General features: G+C 34.1%; 1 pseudogene; it reads left to right on the top strand.

The window, feature by feature from the left end:
• The first annotated feature begins 11,510 nt into the window (after positions 1 to 11,510).
• Positions 11,511 to 11,616, top strand: LOC150023164 (small nucleolar RNA R71; annotated as a pseudogene).
• Positions 11,617 to 12,088: the final 472 nt, after the last annotated feature.

Consider the following 12,088-nt stretch of genomic DNA (forward strand, 5'->3'; position numbering starts at 1 on the left):
ATAGGTAGAGTATACCTTTTCATAAAGATTTCTAAGAACATACTATATGGAAGCCTATTATACAAATGAAAGGATTCACTATAAATAAATCCTAAATTAGTCAACTTATCAACACACGTATTCCCTTCACGAAAATATGAGTAACCGTAAACCTGATTTTCCCACAGTAATTAAGACAGGTATTCCATCGATTACGAAGCATCCACGGAACATTAGTCCTAGAATCAATCTTTTTAGCTCAAATCATTCCTCTTGTATCCAAATTTTCAATCTTTCCTAGAAACCTGCAATTCACACCAAATTTAGGAATAAAATGCTCTTATGCAAATAAAGATCATAAAAAATAACAAAAAATGTAAAAAGGTATAAATTCATAAATTAGGGATTATTTTATATGTAAATTAGTAATAAATCCTCATAAGTGCCTATATTTTAATATGAAATATTACTGAAATTAGACACTTATCATCAATTCACACAAGATAACAACAATTTTATCTTCAAGTTCATCTAGTTTTAATGGATCAATGACTTTACAACAGATGGAAGAGAAGGATGAGCACAAACAGGTTATGGTATGTCTAACATTCTATTAGTGCCAACTCGCCTCGTATGTTCATCTTAATCAAATCTAAACGATCATTTAGACCATCTTTCGTCTTCCCGTTAATGTTAAGAAGGGTACCAATTACGCTATCACACACATTCTTCTCAACATGCATTACATTTATACTATGTCTGACTTCTAACCTCGACCAGTATGGAAGATCAAAGAAGATTGATTTTTTCTTCCAAATGTTTGTCACAAATGAATTTTTTTTCCTACCAAAGGTGTGTGCTATGTTATTTACCTTTTCGTAAACCTCAACACTAGGAGTTGGTGGATCACTAGTCTCTTGATGTCCATTAAAGGATTTTTTCAACCTCCGGTAAGGATGATGACTTCTAAGAAACCTCTGATGCCGAAGATATATTGTCTTCCTTCCATGTTTCAATTGTTGAGAAGCGGTGTCTTCTTCACATATTGGACATGCTTTATGACCCTTAACATTATACCCTGAAAAGTTACCATATGCCAGAAAGTCATTGATGGTGCAAAATAACATGGCATGCAACTTTAAAGTTTCATTAGCAAATTCGTCAAATACTTAAACACCCTGATCCCACATCAACTTCAAATCTTCAATTAGGAGACTTAGATATACATTTATGTCATTCCCTAGTTGTTTCGGACCGGATATCATCATAGACAACATCATGTATTTTCGCTTCATGCACAATCCAGGAGGTAAGTTGTAATTAACTAGTAAAACAAGTCATATGATTTGTACTCATATTAAAAAACTGATTCATTCCGTCTTCAACTAAACCAAGTCGAATATTTATTGATTCTTTACCAAACTCTGAAGCTCATCATCAAATTTCTTCCATTGAATAGAATCAGCTAGATGTCGGTACATGCCATCACATTTCCTCTCATTTGCATGCCATTTAAGATTCTTAGCATCGTTTGGGTTTGCAAACAAACGCTTCGTCCTTGGATACCACATAACCTTCATTGGGGGTCCATTCTTTTCTATCTCTTCAATAGTATCATCATCTTTTTGTTTCAACTTATAACGTGATATTAGGACATGAATGTATTTTTTCAACAATTCAAAATCTTTCCTGTATAATATATAATCATTAGGACATGCATGTATCTTTTTATACTACATACCCATTGGACAAAGAATCTTTTTGGCCTCATAATTACGATTAGGTAGAGTATTTCTCTCTGGAAACATATCCTTCAACAGCTAAAGCAATTTTGTGAAGCTTTTATCAGTCCATTTATTTATTGCCTTCAAATTCATCAATCTTAACACTGGAGACAACCGTGTAAATATGGTTGATCCATGATAGAGTGGAGTCTTTGCATTGCTTGACATACTTCCATATCCATGCGCTTCTGCAAAACACTCATCTCCCACATCACGAATCATGTCCTCCAATCAATCATCATCTACATCATCATGTACTACATCATCCATGTTGGACCCCACATATTCTTCAGTTACGAAAACACGTGGTAAATTTAATAATTCACCATGCCATGTCCAAGTTGTATAAGATCAAAGAAACCCATCACATAGAAGGTTCTCCTTGATTATCTTAACATCCAGTATCCTTCCATTCAAACAGGTAACACATGAACACCTGATCTTTACTCCATCATGACCACTATTATTCGTGTTACATTGCGCAAATTCTATAAATTCTTCTACTCCGCTTTCATACTCATCCCTTATGCGAATAGAATTAATCCAATTTCGATCCATTATATTTTGTAATAGTCATTCAAGTGTTTTTAATAAGTGTTCTATCTCACGCGTTTGCCGAGGGTCGAACACCGCCGGACTCAATACCAGCACATATCAATTATCGAGGGTCGAACACCCTCGGAGTCAATACCAACACGATAATTCTATTCTAAACTAACAACTAACATAATATAAATTAATAATAAATACAAATTATAATAAATACTAAATAATATCAATTTTAAAAATACAAATTATAATAAATAAAAAAATAAACAAATTCATAACATAAAAATAATCAAAAAAGTTTAAAACACCACCAACCTTGTGCGTGAAGGCAATGTTGGTGAAGAGTGGCATGGGATCGGCAGCAATGGCAACAGCAACAACGAACAAAGAAAAACACACCCAAGAAGCGCGAAGGCAATGAAACAGTACTTCGACAAATGCAAAAACAAAACAAAGTAAGAGAAACGTACAATGCAGAAGAATAGACGAACAAGAAGAAGAAACAAAGCTCGAGAACTTATAGTGGCACTATAACAACACAATAAGCAGAAGCGAACGCAAAGCGAAAGAAGAGGAACAGAGCAAACACGAAGCGAAAGAAGAGGAAGAAAGTATGAAAAACGTAAGTGGTGCCCTTCAGAGTTATGGTAAAATATTATTTAAGAATGCGGCTATTTGTATGTGGCTACTATAAATAGTTGCATTCGTAAATGAAGTTAATTTAAAAAATGCCATTACATTTTGAAAGATTGCGCCTGACGATAAAAACGCATTAAATAAAGAGTAGTTATTTTTACATTTTGCTCTAGTGTCATATCTTGAGCTTCCTCCATAGCATGTATAACTCCATAAAACTCAGCAACCATAGCAGTATGAACTTCAAGAAATGCAGAGAAAGCACCAATAAACTCCCCATACTCCCACGGAAAATACCTCCACAAGTAGCAAGACCAGGATATCCCCTAGCAGCCCCATCAGTGTTAATTTTAACCCAGCCTAGTGAAGGGAAGTCCAATCTTACAGAAAGAGGACGAAGAACTTTACCAGTACGAGTATTAATACCAAAAAAACTTAATCTCGTTGAAATGCAACATATCATTCTTCATTGAAGCGTTAGACGAATTTCCCACAAGACAAGTTAAATCTTTAATTACCGAAATAGCCCTAGAAACATCAATCTTATCCTGAAATATAGCATAATTCCTCATACACCATATCATCCAAATAGAAAAAGTTATCACACCAAGCTTAATCAATTTAACCAAAGGACTACCATCACTCTTAATAAAAGAAAGAAGATCATCCTTATTAGAGAAATAAGAAGTAAGAAAAATCTGCCAAACCCAGCTCCAAATATATGCAAAGCATTAGAACATTCAAAAAATAAATGTTGAATAAATTCCTTGTACTTTTCACAAAGCGTACACATATAACATATATGCAAAGCTTTATTCTGAATATGTTGATCTGTAGGTAGCCGCCCATAAAAAACTTTCCAAAGTACAAGAGTTTTGGAAGGCAAAATAGATGAAGACCAAATGAATTTACCCCAATCACAGAGAACTCCTGGTTCCAAGAAAAAAGCCGTAGCCCAATTAGGAATATCTTGTTCCTCCCTAACCATGATATGATTAAAAACATGAGGCACTGTTGTAAATACAAGGGAATTTTCCAATCAGAACCTATCCAAAACTAAGAGACTATATCCGGAATGCTAGCACCATCAGATAACCCTGCAATATTTGGTAAAGAAGTAGTAAAACACCATTTATCATTCCAGAAATTAATAAAAGTATTTGTACCTAAGTCCAAGTATAATCAAGTATAGTAGAATAAAACTATTTAATTCCAGGCCAAAGAGATGAGGATCTATAAACCATTCTAAACTCGTATTTTGATTTAAGAACCCTAACTTTCAAGAGAAAAGACCAAGGCATGTTGCTATAATCAAAGTTCTAAGAAAGTTTAAGAAGATATGCATTATTTTCATGACGAAGATTAATAATCTTCAAACCTTCATTCTCAAGAGGAGAACAAATTGAATCCCAATTCACGGTAATTTTGCCTTTTTCAGAATAACACCTGTCCAAATAAAATTTTGGCACCACTGCTCAACTTGCTTAAGAAGTGAAACCGACCATTTATACATATTAAAGCTATAATCTAGATATCCAGTAATCACCATATTGACCAACTGAATCCGACCCATCATGCTAAGAGATTTACCTTTTCAAGATGCTAGCTTCAATTTGACTTTACCAGACAAAGGTTGAAGAAATCGACACTTTGGAGCACCAACAAAGATAGGCATTCCTAAATAATTGAAAGACAAACAACCAAGACTACAACGTTGAATTTTGCGGAAAAATCATGCAAAATTATCCATGGTGGAAAAGCTACTCTTAGAATAATTAACATATTGACCAGAAAAATCACCATATGTTTAAAAAAAAATACTCAAATTTCTAAGAGACTTACTATCCCCTTACAGAAAAAAAATATGTCATTAGCATATAAAATATGAGAGGGAGTGAGATAACCTTGCGGACTAGGCATATGTAGAATTTACTTATCACTCACAAGCTTAGAGATACCTCTACTAAGAACTTCCTTTGCAAGATATAAAAGTAAAGGAGACAAAGGATTACCTTGTTTGACACCTCTACTGCAAGGAAAAAAACCCACCAAACTACCATTTATTCTGATAAAAAGCATAGTTGAGAGGAGAATTGTACTAATCCAACCGATAAACGAGGGGTGAAAACCAAAGCGTGTCAAAACTAATAATAAGAACTTCCAACTGAGAGTGTCAAAGACTTTATGAATATCAACTTTGTAAGCCACATTACCTTCTCTAACCTTTTTAGAAAGCAGGTTTATAGCTTCAGAAACAATACCAATGCAATCCTGATCTTTCTACCCTTCACAAACCCATATTGATTAGGATAACTGATTTTAGCTGCCACAAGTGCAACCTTATCTGCCAATATCTTGGAAATAATCTTAAATTTGAAATTAGCAACAACAATTGACCTGTAATCTTTAATGGAGTCAACACCCTTAATCTTATGAATAAGAGATACCACATTACTGTTCATTCCAGGGAGAACCCAAATTTATTTTTAAAAAGCAGTTGAACAGCTTTGCAAACATTTGTCCTAATAATTTTCCAGGAAGAATGATAGAAAACACCACCAAAACCATCAGGACCACGAGCACTGTTACCATTAAGATTAAAAACAACATTCTTTATTTTCCAAAAAATCAGGACATTTAATCAACATCATATTACTAGCTCAGGAATATAAGTACCAATAAAATCTTCCACATTACTTGTATCCAGAACATTGGAAATAGGCTCCGCATAAAGATTTTTATAAAAGTCTGAAATATGATCCTTAATGAGTTTAGGATCCTCAATAACCTCATTATCAATCTGTAGATGATGAATCCCACTAGAATTATTTCTCCTCTTGACCACAGCATGGGAAAAAGTAGTATTTCAATCCCCATCTTTAAACCATTTTAGCCCCATACGATCTCCATTTTATCCATTTCTTTCCAAAACAAATATTGACAGTGAAGAACATGATCAAACTCCTCCTTAGCAATCTTTTCTTCATAGAGAAGCCCATCAATATTACACAAACTAGTAGTCTCTAAGTTTTGTTGAATATCAAGGAGGGGACCCTGCTTAAGAAGAACTGCATTGTGAACATTACCAAAATAATTTTTATTCTAGTCTCAGAGCTCAATTTTCAACGTTTTTAACTTATGTCACAAAATAAACATAGCAAAATCAACATCCTTATTAGCCCAAGAGTCATGAATAAGTTTTATACATGAAGTGTCCTAAAACCACATAGAAAAGAAACGAAAGTTGTTAACCTTCTTTAAAGAATTACTATCAAGACTAGTAAAAATAGGGGAATAATCAGAACAATTTTTAACAAAAACCTAGTAAGTACAAGAATCCCATTAATCCAGACACACTCCATTACATAAAGCCATATCCAGTCTTCTATGAACTCTAGAATGGAAGAGGGGGTGAATTGTTTTTGAAAGATTTTCTCAAGTATGGAAGGTAGAGTGAAAGACTATGAAGAATCAATCAATTAGGAAACTGTTCAGCCAAAGAGGAATCTTTTTTTAGTTTGATTCCAGAAAATCAACCAGTTGTTTTTGCGAAACAACCGATTATTTATACCATCAGTTTAGAAAATCAAAGCTAAAGAAGTTTAAAGAGTGTAAGGATAGAGAGAATCACACAAGATATTTATACTGGTTCACTTTTAACCAAGAGCTACATCGAACCACTAAGTATTCACTATGTAATTGTTCCTGTCGATTGACTTTGATTGCCTTCGTACGCCTACGACGATGACACGCCCAATTATCTCTGCCTTCATTCGTGTCTTTCTTCGATCAAACACCTGAAATTGCAAAGACAAAGGGCGCCCTAGAGGTCGTTTGCACTCCGACGCTCAAGTCAGTATTGGGCTAGAAAACACTGAAACTTAGTTGTAAAAAGCTCTGTGTGTAATCTGTGTAAGTGTTGCGTAAAACTTGCGAATCTTATCATGTTTGTTACTGCCCTTTATATACTCTAGGGTTTCCGTTGTTTCCGCTCACCTCAATTAGGGTTACTGAGGGTGTGCCTTAGCGCCGCTATCACCCACTCTTAGAGCAATCTAGCGCATAACGCTCCCTTACTGACGGGATGACCACCTGGGTTCCAACTTGTGCACCTAATCTCTGGGTCTAGGGTCTTGCCTCTACGCACCAGGGTAGTTGAGTTGGAAGAAGAGGCTGAAGCAACCAAGGCCAAGATGGCCATGATGAAGGAGAAGGCCACTAATCAAGAGGTGCAACTTGGCCGGGTGGAGGCTGAACTCACCCAACAAGATGAAGCCTTCAAGAAGACCGAGCCAGAAGTCATCGAGAACGTTGTCGATGCCTACGCTACAGGGTTCGGGGATGCCCTTGCTCAGGTTGCCTGCGTGCATCCTGAGATGGTGATGACTTTTTACGGCAAGTGCACCGCGTTTGTCAAACGTAATAATTGTCCCTAAGGACGGATATCGATCCCACAAGGAACAGTGAATTATCGAGTCCAATAATCGCTAAATATAAAAACAGAACAATTAAAAGAGTTTTGAATTAATTGTGTTGGCACTGATCAATAAGAAAACAAACAAAGAATTAGTTGTTTCAATTGAAAAAATAAGGATTAGTTTCATCTCTCTCACTCTCAAGTATTTTGATTAGCATGTCAATATTAAGTTCTTTGATTGAAATTGATGTCCGTATAAAAATCATTTATATCGATTCCTCGCATATAAAATCCTTAAGAATGTCCCCTAACTATCGATCCCTCGCATAATTATAAGAATAACTTAGAACAAAGCTCAGACGTTTAACAGCAATTAACATTTCAAGTCTATTCCTAGCACTCAAATATGTTAAGTATTATTGTTTAGGTCCGAACCCTAAAAATACCTCCCGGTCAGATTTAAGATTCTCAATTTGTCACGGAAAATTAAAAGTAAAACAACAATACCAATAATCAATCAAGAACTGAATATTAATATATAAAATATCACCTCAATACATAAGAGTTTGAGCAGATTACTCTCAATCCCAAATGGTAGAATTAGCCACGCATACTTCTATCACCTTCCATTCTCCCAATTGGGTTACAATTCACTCTATGGTGTTTTCCTCTCAATCTGGCACACTAAGGTTGAGCCTCTAGCCCTCTATTTATCCTAGTTTTCTAGGGTTAGGTTGTTTATTGTGTCGCGCTAATGGGCTAAATGATAAAACATAAAAAAATGCCCAATCTTCCTTTGCATCTTTTTCCATTCTGGGACCTTCTATCTTTATCTTTTTAGCTCAAATCATTCATCTTTAATCCAAATCTCCAATCTTCCTTAGAAATCTGCAATTAACACCAAATTTGGGAATAAAATACTCTTATTCAAATAAAGATCATAAAAAATGTAAAAAGGTGTAAATTCATAAATTAGGGATTATTTTATATGTAAATTAGCAATAAATCCTCATAAGTGCCTATATTTTAATATGAAATATTACTGAAATTAGACACTTATCACTCTCTCCAACTTAGAATCTTGCTTGTCCTCAAGCAAAGTAAATGAATATATTTGAATTTAAATATCAAATAGCTTAATTCACTAAACAACAGATCAAATTAGAAACTTATGATGCTTCCAAATTCAAATATAAAAAATTATAGACACAATCAATTTCCAGATCAAATCAAAACAAATAAATGACAATTCATCAAGGAATATCTTCTCATATGCTCACGGGTAAGTGTTTCTCTCTATTTTCACTGAATCATAACAAATCACAGTTGCTTTTCATTTCATCTTCAAATCACAAACATATTAGAAACATGAATATTGAGGTCTTTTACAGGGTTGTAATGAGGCTGGGCTTCCAAAAAATATTGGTTTTTCTTAGATAACAAAATGCACATCTTAAAGAAGAAGAACATACCTACAATTCAATTATAGAGAACATATATGTTATCTAATTACCACTTTCTTTCGATGTCACCTTTTTCCTCATTTTCTTTCTTTTCATGATTTTCATGAAATTTTTTCTATCTTTCTTTTTTTTTATTTCTTTTTCTTCTTCTGTTTCTGTTTTTTTTTTCAATAATAGGAAAAGATTCTTCATATTTTCAACTTTTTGAACTTTCAAAATCAGAACCAACCATTCCCTTTTCTATATGTATTGCATCTATGTTCTCCTTCCTTAGACATGCTAAAGGGTAGAAAATTATATCAATAAAGGTTAAGGTGCAATATTAACAAAAAATTTCTTAGCCCAAAGGGGATATAAAAAAAATTGGAATTCTAATATAAAGGTTGGCTTTTTGGTCCTGGCTCCTAATTAACACAAACAAATGCCTCAATCATCTTCATGATCTTTTATGATGCAACAAAAATAAAAATTAAGCAACCACAACTGTCAATCCATCAGTAAAACTCTCAAAACTGTTTAAGGTTCACACACTCACTTGGTTTAAATGGTCTCATTCCTTTTTGTCTTGTCATTATTTGTCCTAATCAATCATCCTGTTAAATTTTCATGTATCATAATTTTAACTACATTTGAATAGGGATTCAATCATATTTTCTTTTCTAACCTGTGTCTAATTCATCTCACTGTTTAATATCTAAACACAAATTCTTTTTTCCACAATTCAAAATTAATATTCTAGTTCTTTTTAATTTGAAAAAAAATAAACTAGAAAACAAACAAATTAAAACTGAAATTTAGTCAAGAAAGATAATTCAAGACTTAAAATTACCAAACTAATAAAACAGGAAATTTATTCAAAATAAGCAATAAAAACAAACCAAACAAATAAGCAAATAAACAGAAAACAAAATAACCGAAAAATAAAATAAATAAAATAAGAAAAAATCCAAATAACTGAAAAGAAAAGAGAATTAGAGAGATAAAACCATATTTTTGTTCAATCCTCTATTCTTGAGAAGTCATCCAGCATTTTGTTAAAATTTTTATCTACAGTCTTGCTTCATTTGCTGGATCTGCCCCCCTGAATAATAGAACCTGTCCCCAGGTCAAAAATACATAACCTGCAAAATGATTAGGAGGCATATAGGATTTTTTTTATTATTATTCTTATTTACTTTTCTTTTTTATTTTAAATAAAATCAGCAAAGGTAATAAAACAACATAAAACTAAAATGTGGACTGGGTTGCCTCCCAGTAAGCGCTCGTTTAACGTCATCTAGCTTGACGCCTGTTTATTTCAAGGTGGAATATCTCTGTGATCCATCCTTCTGTACACATTCTTCCCCTGCATTAAAATTTTTAAGACCATTAAAAAGATTTAAAGTTACCTCCTCATCTTGAGTTCTAACTTGAAGTTCTCCTTTGTCGACATCAACTATGATTCTAGCAGTCTTCATGAAGGGTCTTCCAAGTATCAAGGGAACCTCCTCATCTTCTTTCATGTCCATCACAACAAAATCCACAGGAAATATGAATTTATCCACCTTGACGAGAACATCTTCAACCACACCATATGGATACTTGGTTACTTGATTAGCTAACTTTAAAGTCATCTTGGTGGGTTTAATCTCCAAATCACCTATTTTCTTCAGCATTGCCAAAGGAATTATATTTACGCTTGCTCCCAAATCCAATAAAGCATTGGCTACTAATAAAGCACCTATAGACACGGGAAGGTTAAAACTCCCTGGGTCCTTGAATTTTTTAGGCAAGCCTTTTTGAATAATGACATTGTATCTATCCTCCAGCTCTATATTTTTTTCTTCAATATAGCTCCTATTCTTTCGAAATCTTTCAAATGTTGAATCTTGCTTCAAATTTCCTGCAAAATAATTTTTAGGGAGCAATTTATCAAAGAATTTTCTTTCCTTCTCGCTTTTTGAAGGAGAATGAGGATATGATAAATCTTTTTCAAAAACTCCTCTCTCCTTATTTTCACTTTTCTTCTTTATTTTTTCCTCCTCAGTTCTCTCTTTCTCATCTTTTTCTTCTTTTTCAGCCACTACATTATCGCAATGCTCTTTTGAATTGGTTTGCCTATTGACTGAAAACTGGCCACTTTGTTCCTCCACAATTTGTGAAATTTGTTTGGTCAGCTGTCTCATCTGGATCTCTATACTCCTAATCATGGCCATGCTATTGTCCTGCGCTCTCACAATATTGTCCTGCGCGCTCACAATCTTTGTCAGAGCGTCTTCAACTTTATTCATTCTTTCAAGCATGGATGGATCCTCAACTTCAGGTGAATTGTTCTGATAAAAACAGTGACCATTAGGATGAACACCTCCACAAAAATCACACCTGATTGACTGACTTTGGCTTTGAGATGAATGAACAACATATAATTGTTGGGGCAATTTAGCCATTTGTGCAGTTAGTTGCTCAATCTGCTGTGTCAGAATCTTATTTTTAGCCAAGAGTGCATTTTCTAACAACCCTTTATTCTGAAGATCTTGTCCATCATGTTGGGCTTTATAATCAGTTGATGCCAATGCATCAATAATTATTGTCGCTTGTTCTACATCAAGGGCCATCATTGTGCCACCAGCTGCAGCATCTAGGAGCATCTTTATGTCAGATCTGAGACCATTCAGGAATATGCTCAGTTGAGAAATATCTTCAAACCCATGATTTGGACATTTTCTCAATATCATCTTAAATCTTTCCCATGTATCACAAAAGACTTCATTTGCTCCTTGTCTGAACATAGAGATTTCAGACTTTGCTTTGATGTAGCGAGAAATTGGAAAAAATCTTTGCAAAAATTTTTCCTCTACATCCTTCCAACTAGTGAGGCTCTGATTTGGAAGTGATTTGAGCCATTCCTTAGCCTTTCCTGCCAATGAAAAAGAAAACAAGCGCATATAAACATTTTCAATATCACCTGATTGAAAACCCATTGTTCCTACCAATTCATAAAATGTATCCAAATGTGAATATGGATCCTCATGTTCTATTGCTGTAAATTGATAGGCACGGATGAGAGTGAGAAAATCGGGATTTATTTCCAAGGCCTTGGTAGTAGTAGGTATTGCAATACTAGAAAAATGTCTTGGTCCTTGGTACATGACATAATCTCCAAGTGTCTTCTTAGTAGGTGGTGCTTGCTGTTCTGTCATGTTGCTTTCTTCCTAAAACATATTAGTGGAGAGAAAAAAACAGAGAACTTTTTTTTTTCTTTAAAAAGAATAAAATAAAAT

This window comes from Phaseolus vulgaris, chromosome 11, assembly GCF_051622355.1.
Source record: "Phaseolus vulgaris cultivar YP4 chromosome 11, ASM5162235v1, whole genome shotgun sequence".
NCBI lineage: Eukaryota > Viridiplantae > Streptophyta > Magnoliopsida > Fabales > Fabaceae > Phaseolus > Phaseolus vulgaris.